The sequence below is a fragment of the Armigeres subalbatus genome, chromosome 1 (genome assembly GCF_024139115.2).
Source record: "Armigeres subalbatus isolate Guangzhou_Male chromosome 1, GZ_Asu_2, whole genome shotgun sequence".
NCBI classification, from domain to species: domain Eukaryota; kingdom Metazoa; phylum Arthropoda; class Insecta; order Diptera; family Culicidae; genus Armigeres; species Armigeres subalbatus.
In genome coordinates, this window is record NC_085139.1 from 142,688,335 (window position 1) to 142,707,020 (window position 18,686).

Here is an 18,686-nt window from a genome sequence, read left to right on the forward strand (position 1 = left end):
GACTGAGAATTGCCTACCGTAACAGACAGTCTCCGTCCGGTGAGATATGAATGGAACCAGCGCAAAAGATAACCAGCAATGCCAAATCTTTCCAATTTTGCAACCGTGATAGCGTGGTTAATTTTATCGAAAGCTGCAGATAGGTCCGTATATACAACGTCCGTTTGTGCTTTCTGCACAAAGCTGTCGGTAATGCTCGAAGTTAGGCACAAAAGGTTAGTGGTCGTAGATCTGCCTGAGATGAACCCATGTTGATCGGCACTCAGATGTTGCTTACAGTGAGATATGAGTGGTTCTGTTATAACTAGCTCGAATAATTTGGATGCAGCGCACAAGGATGAGATGCCGCGATAATTGTTGACATCTTTTCGATCACCCTTCTTGTACACGGGAAACATTGTAGCGGTTTTCCACACGGACGGAAAAAGTCCACTGGATAGCGATTTGTTGAAAATCAATTGAAAGGAGCGAGCAGAAGTTCGATGTGCCTTTTCAAGAACGCAGACGGAATGCCATCCGGACCTGGACTCATGGATGATTTTAACTGCGAGTTAGCTCTACGGATCATTTCTACATCTACGAAAACGTGGCCCAAGTGATCCTGACTGCAGGAACGTTGTTAGCAGCCTCAGCGATTGTGACATCAGAGATGACTTCGTTACAATAGGTGCTCACAAACTTGTCGGCAAATAGCTGACAGATGGATTGGGGTGTAGAGGCCACTTCCTCGTCCAGAGTCATTGTTGTAGGAGCCCAGCTTGTTTCCTTTGTTCATTTATGTACTTCCAGAACGTTTTAGGCCTGGTCCTCAAGTTTTGCTGTATATTTTGCTGATATTGAGAAAAACAGAGTCGGCTAACAATCTTGAACGCAGAGTTTATTTTTTGTAGTGCTCACGCAACGATAAGGAACCGTGTTTGGAATAGCGCTTGAGAGCAGCTCTTTTAGCAGTTTTCATTCTACGAAGCTGACGGGTCTGCCAAGGACAACTATAAGGAGCGACGATTTTCTTAGGAACATGTCTTTCAATCACGTGTCCAATAATATGCGATAAAGTCAATGCCGCATTCTCTGCATCACAACCGCCAAGAATGTCAACCCAGTCCAATGTAGCAAAGAACTCAGCAATGCTATGATGATCGGCGTTATGGAAATTGTAGATTATGGGCTCGATCGATGCAACAACATTGGCTCGCGTGTTGTTCAGCTTGAGTATCAACGAAGGATGATGGTTAACTACTTTAACTAACGGTGATGGAGCATGCAAAATTAGCGGAGCAGCGTCCTGAGCGCTAACAAAACACAGATCCAAGCTGCGATTATTTTCGTTGGTAACGTGATTGATTTGACGTAACGTGGCTGTGCTGTAGTAATCGAGGAGTTTGGAGGCGTGACTGTGTAATGAAGATCGTTCCATATCTATGTGAAGGAACCCGTTGCAGGAGGGACTCCACGAAATTCCTGGCAGATTGAAATCACCGATAATGATGATTTCGTCCGAAGCATTAGTCATTTCTATCACTGACAAGACTGATTGTGTGTGAGCTTCGATCAGTGTATCATCGCGAACACGATCAGGAGGTATGTATAGTGCACACAGGAACACCGAACGATGGGAAAGCTGGAGGCGCACCCATACTTGCTCGACACATCCCCATAAGTCGTTGTAAATAACTCTTGCTTTCCGTTTTTTATTCACTGCGATTAGGACGCCTCCTCCAGTTGATTTGCGACTGTTCATGGGGCCACGGTCACAGCGAAAAACTTCGTATTCAGGCCCAAAGACCTGACTAGATAGGGTACGGGAGTCGAGCCAGGTTTCAGCCAACACAATCACATCGTAGCAATCATCGGACGTGGCAAGAAGATATTGTTCGACATCACAGTTCATCCCACCGGCGTTCTGATAATATATCAGCACTTCGTCAACGCAAACGAGGTTGGAATCCACAAACGGGGCTCTAGAAGTTTGAACGGCATCAGGCGGTGAAGGTTCAGGGATGTAAGAGTACTTGCCTGCAATAGCAGGTTGGGAGCTCCCCGATGCACATCTAAGTTCAGGGCCAGGACGACTTCGAAGAACGTTGGCTGCAACAGGCGCGACTGAACTAGAGCAACCGGGAAATTCTCCCAAAATGCTTTTCATGGGGCGTCCTGGAGATCCAATGGAAGCTTGTTGACTTGCGTTGTGGACCAGCAGAGAGAAATGCGAATCTCGATGGAAATCACCACCGGGTGAGGTGCTGGAGTTTTGAGCAGCATGAGGCAACGAAGGTGGAGGTCCTAGGTCCTGGGTGGAGGAAAAATCGTCACGCAGAGAAGAACTACAATCAGAAGAATACTTGCCTGTGCAAGCATGGTGGAAGCCCCCTTTTCTACCACCAATCTCAGGACCCAGACGGCTATGATGATCGGAGGCAGCAGAGCGGGACTGGATTGGGGCGATCAGGGGCTTCAACAAGCTTTCTATTGTGCGTCTGGGTGATGCGGAGTCTTCAGGAGAGGTGATTTGGCATCGTACGGAAGGACGTTGGGCGGTTTCGCAGTGGTTTTCAATCAACATGCCGGATCCTGTCCGGAAGTGGAGTCAGAAACTGGGAGGCGTTCGGGTCTGGAGATATGACGACAGACGGCGTGTTCACACGGGGCATCCATAGGTTTTTTGAGAGGTCCTCAAACTCTCGGAAAAGTATTCCTGTCGGCCAGGTGTCTGGGCGGAGTGCGACTTCCTTTAGTCTTACGGCCAGTCCGATCTTGAACGAAACGAAGCTCATTCTGCTGGTATCGGCACCTTTCTTCACTAGCGGAATAACCTTAACGGGATCTTCGCACTGGACACATTCTTTCACCAGTTTTTCGATGGACTCGCATTGCACACTAGGATGTATTCTTGAGAGATACAACCAGAACTGCTCGACGGATTCAGGGACAGTAAGAACCTCAGCAGAAACAGAGCAAACACTTGCTCTAGTACCGCTAACGAGAGATTTGCTGATGAGCAAGCTATCATCGCGACGTCGTTTTAAAGGTGGTTGGCGTAAGAGAGTTCTCGGACTGGACCGACTCGGAGTAGTAAGAGCGATGCCTTTCGGACAACTGAGCGATCTGATTTCCCTGCTTTACGATTTCCGCTTTGAGTTCAGCATGGGCGATCTCATGTCTCTCGGTAATTGCCTCGATCGTGTTACCGAGCGAAGAAACAGTAGACTTGAACCGTGCACATTTCATGAGTTTCGCGCAAGCGTCGCACATCCAGAACAAATTGGAATACGAGTTGATAACATTTATGAAGGTCTTCGTTAATTTAATGCTAGAGCACTTCAAATGGATCATTCTATCGCAGAATGCCATGCAAGAGATGTATTCTTCATCGTTTTTAACGGGCTTGGCGCAATGATCACAGGCGGATTCCATAATTAGTTTGGTGTTATTCTGCTTTATGAATCAACGGTGGAAATGCTCTAAGCACGGACAGTTTGAAAGTACGGTCGCCGAAAAAGTGCAGCAAGGGAACAGTGAAACGAAAGATGTAAACACAACACCGTGATCGACTAATCGTTTTCACAATAGTTTATTATACACTTATTTAATATACACTTAACATCCACACACGATTTCACAGTAATTAGTTATAATCGAAACAGAAAAAATAATAAAATCGAATCGGTTCAACACGAAAAACACAGTTTAAAGTTGCGATACGGAACGTACACAGACCATCGACTATGGTACACGGCGAAAAAAAGCGTTCTACAGCGTATAACACTATGGGTCTCCGAGCCTTCTATCAGAAGTTCGATTTTTCGATTAATACGTATACGCGAAAGGCAAAAAGGGACTTTTTCATAAAATGCGTCGGGGCTCCCCCTAAACGTCGTTTCCCAGAGTTGTCCTACAACAATTTTTGTTTTGTTTTGGTGGAGCCCCCGGCTTTCCAGACTTTGTCCAATTTTGGGACACCCTAATACTTAGTCTAGCATTAATCTAATTGCAACAAAATCGAATTTAAAGCACGGTTTATACTTAAACATTTCACATTGGATTTTAAAATTAAGTACACAAAAAAAAACAAATGTTAAGTTCGTTTTTTTTGTATTAAATGTTTTAATCCCATGTGAAATGTATAAAAACACGAATTGGGGAATTCTGATCGTACTCAGTGCGTCTAAAGCTTAAACTAAGAAAGTCAGAACCAGGAAAAAAAATGGGGTGGAATGTTTATATTCATTTGACTCAGAATGCTGATTGAATCTGGAATGGAATAGATAATTTTGAACAATGAAAATTTTGATTAATATAACGAATGATGAATAATATAATGAATAATGATTAATTTGCTTGAGGAAAATTGTGTATATCTTCCTGTGAATAGTTTCTAATTTGTTGAAAATTCTTGTATCTTTGGAAATTTCAAATTCTTCATTAGAACTTCATATTTATTAATTATTTTAAATTCTAAAATTTTCATTGGATTTTTTAAAATTTTCTATGAGGCGTTTGTCGTTTGAGTTTTCAGCTGCAGGTACTCTCGAGTATAGAATATCAAGTATTTGATTTGATTTTTGTATCAATGCCCTTTGTTAAGAATATTTTATCGTTGATTTCTCGGAATTGTGAGAAATGAAAATATTTAGTTGCTCAAACAAATGCCTCAAGTTAATCCAATATTTGTTTGTTCCTAAATAGATTATTTCACAATCTGAAATCGATAGTAAGACCATTTGCAGTGTCTCGTACTTGGCTCAACTCAAGTCCATATTAATAGAATATTCTACATAGGAAAAGTCTACTGTACAAATTATTTATTGAATAAAATACAGCAATCATTGATTTTGAACCTATAACTATATGTAAGGAACACCTGTTGTTACTACACCATTACACATTATATGTTTCTTACCTTGCGTAGAATGTTTGTAAACTTTTATATACTGAAAAAAACTGAGTGAAGTACCTGCAAATAAAAGACAAAAGTTTTTTTGTTAAAATTGGAAAACTGTAAAAATCAAATTAAAACGGTGAATAACACATTCTATTTATATTGTGAATGTTAAAGAATTATGAATGGCGAGATGAGCTACTTAAACATGGTGGTGAGGCACTGGCTAAGGCGCTGCACTAGCTACTGGGTAATTACCAAGATTTGAGTCCGTCGAAGAATTAATGGAAGGTGTCGTGTGTCTAAAAAAAAAGGCGACAGGTTGCATTGTAAGGACTGTATCGAAAATAAGTTATCCACTTTCAAAGTGATACTACTCAGAAGCTCATGAAGGTATTGGTTTGTTTTACCCTGCAATCGATGTATTCATATGTTAAGTTTCAAGTCAGAATTTGTTTGTTTGTTGAAAGTTTGTTGTTTCCGATGTATCGCAAATTGAAAGTGATATTGGAATTCAAGTTTTGGACACATGGCTCCGTAAGAAGTGCATCAAGATGCATAATTTGACCAAGCGTTTCGATATCTACCCCCAAACGTAAATTTTTTTTACATATATATATATATGTGTAAGTCTATTCACGAATACGGATTACTGGATAATCTAATACGATTGGTAAAGGCGACGATGGATCAAGTGATTTGCATTATTCGATTTTCAGGAACGCTCTCGAATCCTTTTGAAGTACGCAGAGAGTTGGGACGACAAGTTGGACTACTTGACTTGTAACCAGAACTTGGCTTGGAATGTCGGACAACAACTGAATTAAAATGCACTAATTAATGATTTGAGTGTATTACTTCTACGTGAAGTTATGGAAATGCTAATATCATCTTCCAAACTTAGACGTACATGTTCATGATAGAATTAGAGGTGAAAGTATAGAATTGATAGGCCCCATATCATTTGATTTTGAGTTTGCAAAATATAGTTCGAATTGTTAAAAAAAAGTGCAATCATCGCACCCTATCGTTTCCAGGGGTTAGATCAAGGAGCTAGACTTTACAAAGGTGGCGCAGATCAGCGCTGCGTGCCACTGGTTATCTCTTTTACTCTCCCGCTGATCTTATGCAACACAAATAGTGACGTCACTACTAATTGCAAATTGCACTTAATAGAATAAAATCAGCGGAATAAAAATCAAAGTGATCGCTTCTGAAGATGCTTATCGATGGTCTCCCTCTCACCAGCGTCCAATGACGGAATGCCACAATCAGAATAATGTAAAATTCAACGTCGCCATATGAACTGTCATACAAACCTGAAACGACCTGTGCACAGTAAGCCCCTATTCAAACCAGCCCAAACCAACGGCCGACACCCAAAATATGAAACATAATCGAATGAGCGTGGCGAACCAAAATCATTTTTGAACCACCCTAATTATTAGTTTGTTGCTATCGGTGCCGGTGTTTACATTCGCTCCGCGATCAATTTTTAATAGCTTTTTACGGGCAAAAATAGCAGTTTATATTAAGTTAACAAGTTAACAAGTGACTGATTTCAAAAAGTGAAGTTTAACTTGCATTCGATCAACATTTCGGGCTGCTCATGTGCGAGGAAGTGTATAAAAACTTGATTTTTTCAATGCCCTTTGAGAAGAAGTGAAGTTCAGTGATAAACCCATCAAACCGCGAACGGCTATTAAATTAGCACGAAACTGATGATTTATGATATAACTCGAGCCGAAATACATAGGACCAGGGTTCGTAATGCTCACTCAATCTCAGGAGCACATGATTTTCCTTCACAAAGGTTTTCGGGGAGAAATCGCTTTTCGGGAAAGAAAAACAGCCTGGAGATTGATAACAATTTTTCGCTCACTTCGATTGCCGCTAAACGTTGGTTTGCTCTTTTTCTTTTACATTCGAGTCTTTTCGTGGCATCATAAATGCAAATTGTAGTAGATTATGTGGAACAAATAACTTAATGGTTTCATACAGATAGCGTGGTGCTGTGGCTAGAGTGAGCGTATCCCCACAGCTATTATTGTTACTATTCTGGGTTCGAATCCCGGCGCGGCCATACAATTTTGTAATTGTTCTGCGATAATTCTCGCGAAAAGTGAGTGAGAGGTAAAAGTAATGAAACGAAAAGAGATTTCCATCTAATAGGCAAGATTTTCGTTTATCTTCCAATGCAAATTCTAGAGAAAAGATTGATGGGTGAAAGATGATCCTCAACATAAACAACGAAACAAGCTTTTCCCTTGGCCCGAAAAACGCTTGCTTTGGTTTCATTGAAATGAAAAGTCGAAACCCTGCATAGGACTCTTTGAAGAAACATGTTCATTATCACGGGAAAGAAAGAAATATGCTGTAAGCAGGTTAGTAGTTTGAATATTAAACTTTTGTTCGATGCTGTTCGACGCATCCGAATGTTGGTGGGAGATGAGTGCAGGAGGTGTGGGGTTGACCCGTGGAAGGTCCGGTGCCATATAGACTTCCATCGTGGTACTCTTCCAACTATGTCCTTAGCTGGTTGACCCAGCAGACGTTGCTTTGCATAATAGGCGAAAATACGCATTATGATCTGCCCATGCCCATTTTCATGCGAATCTTTATTTTAGCTTTTTACAATTTACTCAATCTCACTCGTGATTTCTGCATGAGGAAATATCATTATAAACTAAAGACACTATAGATTCCATAGACGAGCTGAGGCGAAGACGAGTTATTAATTTAAAGCTTTTGTATGCCCGCCATGGCATGAGTATGTATCTTATGTGACAAGTACAATGGATACATTATGCACAGGGTGTCGAGAATCCGAAACCCGAAAACATCCTAGACCGGACCGAGAATCGAACTCGCTATCTCCGGACTGGCAATCCTACGCCTTTGCTCGCAAGGCTACTGGAGACCCAGTATCGTACCGCAAGTTATTTTGAATACTGGTGGTCTCATCCTTCACTAGAAGCCACTTGAGTTTTTTGCGCAGTTTTTTGTTATTTAAAGAATTTTAACTAAATCATAACAGATACGCCAAACGAATAAATTATAATATTAATATTCCTTTGTACATTTTGGCATCGAACATTTTGCACCATATGTGGGCCTTACAGCTATTGAGTATCAATCCTCGTAATCAAAAACTAATAGCCAAAATCGTGATTCGATTCCTAATCCTTTTACAAATAAAAAACAAAACCTGTTTCTTTCGTGGATTTCGCTATATGAATACAATAAACAAAGGAAAGAATGCGCAATATTTAAACAAATTTATTACTAAAAATGCGGGTGCAAAGGCATAAACGACATTGGCAAATCTGGTATAAGAAAACTGAAGACTAGACTAGGTAAAATTAAGCTCATTTATTTTGAGAATTTTAAATAACAATAAACTAAATACACACTCGAGCAGATACAAATCCCATTTGAATAGCACAAGTGAACTAACAGACGAATCCTAGGCGCAACTGATCAGCCACTGACCATATATAAATAGATCGATTAGAGTTTGCGAAATGAATGTTGATTCGGAAGTATAATAAATTTAGAAAGGGAGGGTCTTTCTATACGACTCCACAAAGGATTGAGGAGAAACCTCATCGATTGGTCGCTGACCGGTCCATTGACACAGCTTAATTCGTAAATACATTTTGTGTTCGTCGCACTACCGTAAAATAAGATAATATCGAATGTTTCAAACATTAGACGATATTTAATAAATCCCATTTCAAATGTTACAACTAATTCTATAGTCGAGGATAACGCGCGTAAGGCGATATTATATCAGCGCCAGGAAGATTTTTTTAATTCTTAAAAAAAGGGGCTTGCAGCCTTAGGATGGCTTACTGCATGACAGAAAGATTAAAAAATAATACAATTTGTGTTTCGACAAATATGTGTAAGGTCAACTGTGTGGTTCTTTTTAATACCCTAAATTTAACCTAATTTATTTTGAGTCTCTGGAAATTATTATAAAAATTATGTCGGAACACGCACATCTGTCGAGATATGAAACATGTAAAAGAATTGAATTGAAAACTCGAGCTTTTCTTCGAGATTTGTGAAGTTAATCAAGTTCACACTAAACTTATATTGTTTCACAATGATTTTTTTTTATTCAATGACTTTCAATTAATAAACTAATGCGCTTATTTTATATGATTATCAATACTGTTCTTATTCTATCCACTCTTATATTTTGTATGATCAAATAATCAAATCCAATATCAATAATAATAAAAGCTTTTTTTATTCCTAAATCATCATCAACCATTCAAACGCCATACATGTTACGGTATTGTGTTCAAGTCATCGCTAAAACTGGTTTTCTGTGCCTGTTGAATAGTAAACGAACGAGCCTTAAGAGGTGGCTTGAAAGACTATGACGCGTATCAATAAATCAGTGAGAGTGGTCCTGCAGTTATCACGTGAATTTTACTGAAGGACTAGTTTATTCTGGTTCATCTTCGTTACAGTGCTTTTTCGCAACGTCCTGAAGTATTGTTGTGCATAGGAAATGAGCTGATCATGCAAATAGATTCATAAGTAAGCATTGAAATGCGAGTTAATTCAGAATTGAAATCGAGCTGTAATAAATTATTATATTTGTAAAAAAATCAAAGCGGTAATTATTTTGAAAAAAAAAAAAACATTTAGCACACGCGCTTGATTTAAATATTACTATCATAGCGTTCATGAAAAACTACTGTCCTGAACTTAGCTGCGAAGACCCTATGGTTCCACCGTGAGCAAGTCATTTTAGCAACCGGAGAACACCAATCTCCTTCTTCTTCGTCGACTCTACATTCCTTCTAATACCTCTCCTGCTTGGCAATTCTTCTCCTTTGTTCGTGAGGTTTTTGTAGACCCAATTTATTTGATCAACATCTTAAAAGATAACATCTTCTTCTTCTACATCGGGATTACATCCCCCACTGGGCCATTGCCGCCTCGCAGCTTAGTGTTCATTAAGCACTTCCACAGTTATTAACTGCGAGGTTTCTAAGCCAAGTTACCATTTCTACATTTGTATATCATGAGGCAGGGAAGTCGAGACAATTCCAATCCGAAAATTGGCACGTGCCTAGCGGCCTCACAATGAGATTTCAAAAAACGAACTCAATTGTTATTGTCGTTAAATACGGAGACCTCAGAGTTGGGGCTGGGTCATATCTTACGTAAAGACGTAAACGAAATCGGCATATAAGCATTAGAACTATACTCAGCAGGACATTGCAACAGAGACAGGCGCGGAGGCTCATGACTGCGTAGTCTCCACAAAGAAATAAACTAAGTTGACCAAAATCTATCCTACAACGAGTTTTGGTGACAGCGGACAATAGCCCCGTGTACAGTCACAGACGGTCTGCGGGAAACTGTAAAAATATTAACCTCGACAGCGACAACCTTCCCTCTGAAGGATGCCTGGATTAAGCCATCAGCTAGCTAAGTGGGAGATGTGGACTGTATTCTATGCCCTTCGACTGAAGGGCCTCCAATTCCGTACGATAGCGATTAATTGAAATTATTTCTCAACTCTTAGCCTTGAAAAAGGCTGTTTGGAACAATGATGTATTCCATGTAATAGTTCACGGATTAGTCGGCCAATCAGCGCATTGGCGTATCAATCAGGGTAGAAATATTTCACAGTCAATGCAGTGAAAAACATGGATCTCAGTATAATCTGCAGTCGCCTTCATCGCCGCCGTGGTGAGTGCGACTAAAAAGCTCGAAAATCATTTCCAACACCGACCTTTCAATTTCGCATTCAGCCACTCACAAGTCACTCTGACATGCTGCTCAGTTCGCTCCTTACCGTATGACTGTGAGGCCCATTTCAAACGCGTGGTGAATTTTTCAATTTGCTGGGGTGAATGTGTACATTTTGCTGTGGTAAATTTCATCTTCGCGGCGCGGTGGGTGATGTGAGTTCTGTTGTTTACTTTTCTGCCTCTCCGGGAATGTGAGGTTGATTTCAAAGCAGGAAGAAAATAAAAACATGATATAAAAAAACATCACCTTCATCCAGTGCTGCCGAATATTTACAACCCTGGTATCAATATCAACTGCACGTTCAGGATGGGCTTTTTTTCTTCTTCACTGCTGTTGCTCGCTGCTGGCGTCCATTTCCAAACGGGACTTTACAAGCCAGGCAAGCAAGTTCCATTGCCATTCGAGTAGGAAAGGCGGAAGGTTCTTTTTTACAATTCCAGACAATATTGTTAGTAGTAGGGGGACCAAAACACCCGCTATCGACTCGGAGTTAGTAGCATTGGATGCGGGATTTCAGGTGATAATATTAAGGATTGGTAACTGGGGACTAACATTCAATCACGTCCGCTTCGGGCGCGAACATTCTCCCCCGAGTGGAAAGCACTGCGGTTATCTACCCAATGTGTACCTGAGTCAGATATGCTCTTGTTAAGAAACAGTACAATGGAATTTGCGCAAAGCCACCTGGGCTTGACTTCTGAGGGCCAATAGATATAAAAGAGCCAGACGACATTTTGGAGGTTTGAAGATTTTTAAGATGATCTGAAAGAAGGCTTATCCATTTATTTCTGATTCGATCACGTACGTGTCAATGACTTTGATTTCAATGAAAACGAGAAACAACAATCTCCTGACTGTTTTGGACTAACAGACCTCTCTACACAATCCTTAGAATCGAATGCGATTGTACAAGCGATGAACTAATAGGTGACGCAACTGTTTTACCGTTCCAGTACAAGCCCATCTCAAACGTCCTGAAGTATTGGTAGTTAGGTAAAGCAATTTGTTCAGACAATACCAATTCGAAAAACTCACCTATTCCAATCAACAAATCAACAGACCCTGAATTATTGAATGAAGGATCAACCAGGAAAATGTATTGCGAAATCATCCAGGATTTGTTGTCAAAGGAACTAGATGGGGTCGAACCTGTAATCTCATCTGTAACTAGACAATCAATCTCAGCTTGATAATCACACTCAATTACAGCACCGTGAAAACATTTTTAATTTAACATTTTTAATTTGATGTGGATGTCAACGATCACATGCCTGTCTTTATAACGATCTTCCAGAATCTTCCACTCGTGTGCGTAGTTATTCTGGGTCAACCTTAAGGTGTCAATTACTCCAGCAGCTATGCCGACCACAGCTCTATCTAAATGAAAGATAAAGCATCTATATCGACTGACATCCTCAAGATGTCCAAAAATATGGCCTTGAATCCTTGAGCCAGTTGTCGGGCTCTCCATCAAAGGAAGAGATTGGTGCCTTCAACGGTTGCTGCTGAATAATGATCCTTGGAGGATACGGTTGTAGCAATTGGTTCACAATTAACGGCATGCTACTAGGAGCATGATAGCCACCAACAGCATGCAAGCTCCAGTGTGCTATGCTTCGAACGCATCGCAGGACTACATGTACTCCTCCAAGCGGCTCCAGAAACTTCATTTAGTCCTGGTAGTTAGAGCCCTTGCTTGGCCTTGCAAGGACACCAACGTCTAAACACAGAGAAATATACGTCTCACTTAGAACAAAATTAATGTGACCAGCAAGCGTCCTGCGAAACGCGGGACACCTATCTGGATTGCATCACTGGCTTGAAAGTAGATTCTTCAAAAGTGCATTTCGCATAGATTTTGGCCCAAAAAAATTAGAATAATATTTTTAAGGCTGTATGAATTGTAATAAATATTTGTAAAATGAAGTTGAAAAATGCAGCGTGTGGTCACATTAAAAAAATTGCAATCAAAACCATCACCACGAGAACATTGACGCCCAATGCTAAAATCACTGTGTGTGGTCAAGCGGTAATCAGATGGCGGTAGTGCGCAAACGTCAAACACAAGCAAAATCGATGGAAGCGATTGGTAGCCGATTGACCACCTACAAAATACTTAATCAACCGTAGAAAAGGTGAACAATGTAACATGTGTTGAGTGAGACGTCTGTTTCTCTGTGGTCTAAATGTTCTTTTTGTCCTTCGGCTACTTGCCTTTCGCCGGTGTATGCTCTAACGGCATGTGCACTCACGCGCTATGAAAAAAAACGCTCGCCCGCTTTTTACTTCGGTTTCCAGCAATCGGTTTACTCACCAAGTCACATGCTCTCAATGGACAGCCAATAAAAATACTTGCATTAACCCGTCGCTATCGTATCGGAACAGGAACAACGATCGGGTGATTTTCAGCAGCAAAATAAATTTCGCGTGAAGGAGCGGTGTCGCAATCATCAGATTGACGACAGCGGACAGTGGTGTGGGCTCGTTGATCCGGTTCGAAGGACCAAATGTCTAGTCACACGGACGGTTTGCGGGGAACTGTCAGAATATTGGCCTCGACAGCGGCAACCATCCCACTGAAAGATGTATGAATTAAGAATTAAGAATGTTTTTTTCTTAGAATAGAGAATGTATCTGCGCACAACTTAGTACACGTTTTAGTATTTGCCAAACTACCACTCGGGAGTGTACTAGAAGGGAAATGTGCAAAGTATTCTATTCCATACGGCTGAATGGTCTCCAAGTCCTTGCGATAGCGACTATTTAAAATTATTCCTCAACTCTTGAAGTCTTGAAAAAGGCAATTTAGTTTAGCTTGTCCGGAAATAAGAAAGAGGTTTCAATTTAAAACAATGAATGAACATTTCGTTTATACTTATTTTCAGCGTGCATCTAGTATCCCGTTCATCATGCAGCAAAAGTACCATCATCAAATGCGTGTTCGTGATGGACTTCTCGTTATTCTTCTTTTTCACTGCTGTTGCGCGAGACTTTTCGCTAACCGGACTTTGCAAGCCAGGCAAGCAAGCTCAATTGTCATTCGGGGAGCCAAAAAACCCGCGACCGGCGTGAATTGGACGCGAACACCCAGAATGGATTTTGTCAAGTCGGCCTCCACTCCGGGAGTGCAGGACCGCTAATTGACAGTTTAGAATGGAATTCCGGCTGGTAAATGTATTTTTCGAAGATTTTATATTGCGAGCTATTTAGGAAAATGACCATCGTAATTCTGATCGATTAATTATGCTTTCGATATCTTGCAGCGTCATACGATGGATGCCCACTGCGGGACGTCAAAATCGTCATCGGTGACATGAACGCACAGGTAGGAAGGGAGGAAATGTATAGACCGGTCAACGGACCGGATAGTCTGCACACCGTATCGAATGACAACGGCGAACGATGCACAAACTTCGCAGCCTCCCGCGGAATGGTAGTCCGAAGCACTTTCTTTCCCCGCAAAAATATCCACAAGGCCACATGGAGATCACCTAACCAAGAAACGGAAAACCAAATCGACCACGTTTTAATCGACGGTAAATTCTTCTCCGACATCACGAACGTCCGCACTTACTGCAGTGCGAATATTGAATCCGACCACTGCCTCGTTGCAGTATGCCTGCGCTCAAAACTCTCGACGGTGTACAACACGCGTCGAAGTCGGACGCCGCGGCTTAACATTGGGCGGCTACAAGACGGTAGACTAGCCCAAGAATACGCACAGCAGCTGGAAGTGGCACTCCCAACGGAAGAGCAGCTAAGCGCAGCGTCTCTTGAAGATGGCTGGAGAGATATTCGATCCGCCATTGGTCGCACCGCAACCGCTACACTTGGCACGGTGCCCCCGGATCAGAGAAACGACTGGTATGACGGCGAATGTGAGCAGTTAGTAGAAGAGAAGAATGCAGCATGGGCGAGATTGCTGCAACACCGCAAGAGGGCGAACGAGGCACGATATAAGCAGGCGCGGAACAGACAAAACTCGATTTTCCGGAGGAAAAAGCGTCAGCAGGAAGATCGAGACCGTGAAGAGACGGAGCAACTGTACCGCGCTAATAACACACGAAAGTTCTATGAGAAGTTAAACCGTTCACGTAAGGGCCACGTGCCTCAGCCCGATATGTGTAAGAACATAAACGGGAACCTTCTTACGAACGAGCGTGAGGTGATCCAAAGGTGGCGGCAGCACTACGAAGAGCACCTGAATGGCGATGTGGCAGACGAAGATGGCGGTATGGTGATGGACCTGAGGGAACGCGTAGGACATAATTCTACCGGCTCCGGATCTCTAGGAAATCCAGGAGGAAATTGGTCGGCTGAAGAACAACAAAGCCCCTGGGGTTGACCAACTACCAGGAGAGCTATTTAAACACGGCGGTGGTGAGGCACTGGCTAGAGCGCTGCACTGGGTCATTACCAAGATTTGGGAGGAGGAAGTTTTGCCCCAGGAGTGGATGGAAGGTGTCGTGTGTCCCATCTACAAAAAGGGCGATGAGCTGGATTGTAGCAACTACCGCGCAATCACATTGCTGAACGCCGCCTACAAGGTACTCTCCCGAATTTTATGCCGTCGACTAGCACCAATTGCAAGGGAGTTTATGGGGCAGTACCAGGCGGGTTTTATGGGTGAACGCTCCACCACGGACCAGGTGTTCGCCATTCGCCAAGGACTGCAGAAATGCCGCGAATACAACGTGCCCACACATCATTTATTCATCAACTTCAAAGCCGCATAAGATACAATCGATCGGGACCAGCTATGGCAGCTAATGCACGAACACGGATTTCCGGATAAACTGACACGGTTGATCAAAGCGACGATGGATCGGGTGATGTGCGTAGTTCGAGTTTCAGGGGCATTCTCGAGTCCCTTCGAAACCCGCAGAGGGTTACGGCAAGGTGATGGTCTTTCGTGTCTGCTATTCAACATCGCTTTGGAAGGGGTAATACGAAGAGCAGGGATTAACACGAGTGGTACAATTTTAAGTCCGTCCAGCTATTTGGCTTCGCCGACGATATATGTAGATATTATGGCACATAACTTTGAGAAGATGGAGGAAGCCTACATAAGACTGAAGAGGGAAGCTAAGCGGATCGGACTAGTCAACACGTCGAAGACGAAGTACATGATAGGAAGAGGTTCAAGAGAAGACAATGTGAGCCACCCACCGCGAGGTTGCATCGGTTGTGACGAAATCGAGGTGGTAGAAGAATTTGTGTACTTGGGCTCACTGGTGACTGCCGAAAATGATACCAGCAGAGAAATTCGGAGACGCATAGTGGCTGGAAATCGTACATACTTTGGACTCCGCAAGACGCTCCGATCGAATAGAGTTCGCCGTCGTACCAAACTGACAATCTACAAAACGCTCATTAGACCGGTAGTCCTCTACGGGCACGAGACCTGGACGATGCTCGTGGAGAACCAACGCGCACTTCGAGTTTTCGAAAGGAAAGTGCTGCGTACCATCTATGGTGGGGTGCAGATGGCGGACGGTACGTGGAGGGGGCGAATGAACCACGAGTTGCATCAGCTGTTGGGAGAACCATCCATCGTTCACACCGCGAAAATCGGACGACTGTGGTGGGCCGGGCACGTAGCCAGAATGTCGGACAGTAACCCGGTGAAAATGGTTCTCGACAACGATCCGATGGGCACAAGAAGTCCAATTAGCCTTGTGAGCAAAGGCGTAGGATTGCAAAGCAGGAGATGGCGAGTTCAATTTTTGGTCCGGCCAAGGATGTTTTCGGGTGGGAAACATTTGCGACACCCTGGGCATAATGTATCCATTGTACTTGACACACAAAATAGATACTCATGCAATGGCGGGCATAGAAAAGCTTTCAATTAATAGCTGAGGTAATGCTATTAGAGAACTAAGTTGAAAAGCAGACCAAGTTCCTGCTGGAATGTAGCGCCATAGAAGAAGAAGGTCTAGCAGCGTCGCAGTCGAAAAGAAACTGAGGGCGTTCAGGGCGCCATTTTGCACCGGAACAAATTTCACGATTCTAAAACACTCCTAGAAAAAACACATTTTCTCAATAACTTTTCAATTTTAAGAGATGAGCTTCGCAATGTTAAAAAAACGTGTATTTTTGTTAGCCAAACAACTTTGTAGAAGGTGGTAAAAACGCCTTAAACATAGAAAAAAAAGGTATGCTTTAAAAACTGATTTCAAGGACCTTCCACAGAGAATGTCACATATCTCGTACTATATAAGTCATAGTGGCTTGAAATACCATCCGCTACAACTTTCCTGAAGATACTAGGCTCATATCTGATTTCGATGGTTAAGCCAAATTTTTATCTCACTTATGGTGGATTAATCATTTTACAGATTTTCTAAAAAAAAGCCCTTTTCTTATCTAACATCTTCTCCAAACAAACTACAGCGAAAAAATCAACAGAAACGATGCTATTTAAAAAGCGCACGAAATCGGCAAAAAGTAACACTGTGGACTGGAAGCGATTGGCTCAGGATCAAGTTCACTGGAGAAGAATTGTTTTAATTACAATTTTTAGGAAGCATCAGGTGTAGTATTATGCAAGTAAAAAACATACTTGTGTCGATACGTCGATTGGTATTGGTCTCTTAGCTTTCTACAAAAAGTTCGTTTTCGGAGTGAAAGGATAGCCTTTTGGAACAACTTTGCTGTACGTGAAAGGCAAAAATAGAGGAACTGTTCTGTTTTCCATTTCGCCAATTTCGTTGCTTCCTTTTGCTAAGCTCAGTCAAGATGAATACACAGCTAGGTGTTTCAGTCTGCCCAGTTTATGGACGAGAAGAAGGCGGGGGTGAAAAATTCATTTTCGGTGCAAAACATAAACAAACCGGCTGGCTCTTCCATACTAAAATCCAAGATGGCTGAATTTGGCAGATTGGAACACCTAGTGGTGTATTCATCTTGAGCTCAGTTTATACTCGGACGCCGAAGAGTGAACACGTACTCGAGAGTGTATACCAAGTGATAAACGGTTGCTCACACTTAGTGTAATTTTTTTTTTATTTTGCGGAATCTATTCATCGAATAGATCTAACATGGAAACCAGAAAAAACACTTTGAAACTGGCTTTTGCTCAATCTGCAAAGATTCCTCTACATCTGGATGTTTTACGGTTCATGATGCTCGTGTTGAAAGTTCCTGCTACCGATGTTCATTCGGTATACAAAGATGAAAACGATCAGCGATTTTATGTCAAATTCCTGGACAATAACAGTTTTAACCGTTTCACTGCAACAATGGAGGAACGATGCTCTGTCATATCCTTCGGCCGCAAACATTCGCTCTTCCTATTCGACTACGCTTTGGGAGATATTCAGCTTCAACGCGAATCGACAGTCAAGGATCTCGGAGTTTTGATCGACTCGAAAATGACATTCAAGGATCATGTAGCATATATCGTTTCGAAGGCATCTTCACAACTAGGCTTCCTGTTTCGCTTTGCCAAGAAATTCCGGGATGTGTACTGTCTGAAATCACTGTTTTGTGCAACCGTTCGCCCAATCTTGGAGTACTCGTCAGTTGTCTGGGCTCCGTATTAACAAAACGAAGCTCAGCGCATCGAAGCTATCCAAAGAAAATTCGTGCGCTTCGCTCTACGACATCTAAGGTGGAGAGATCCGCTCAACCTACCAAGCTACAGTAGCCGTTGTCAGCTTATTAACCTCAACTCTCTTGATGCAAGGCGTAACGTGGCTAAGGCCTGCTTCATCGGTGATCTTCTACAAGGAAACATTGACTGCCCTACGTTGCTCAGCTTGCTGGACATCAACACTCGCCGCCGTAATCTCCGATCGCACTCGTTCATCAATCTCCCTGCAGTCAGAACTAACTATGGACTACATCAGCCGGTCCGAAGCATGTCCCGCTTATTCAATATGTGTTATTCTGTCAGCACATTCAAAGTTAATTGCTTATATGCCGGGTATTAAGCCACCCAGTGTGGAAATTAATTACAATGGCTGAAACTTGATTATGCATATGTACAATATGTGATAGATTTAGTTCGGAAAAGGTATTGGAG

General features: G+C 42.2%; 1 protein-coding gene across 2 annotated transcripts in view; it reads right to left on the reverse strand.

Annotated features, from left to right (window-relative positions):
* The window catches only part of LOC134205191 (sodium-independent sulfate anion transporter), a 189,405-nt gene that overhangs the window by 124,095 nt on the left and 46,624 nt on the right, over positions 1-18,686 (reverse strand). Inside the window, exon 1 of one of the 2 annotated variants that reach the window (XM_062680214.1) lies at positions 4,901-4,933. The exons of the other annotated variant lie outside the window; for it this stretch is intronic. The gene's annotated coding sequence lies outside the window, so the exon portion shown is untranslated. Of the gene's footprint in view, positions 1-4,900; positions 4,934-18,686 lie in introns of those variants that run through there. 2 annotated transcript variants of the gene reach the window in all.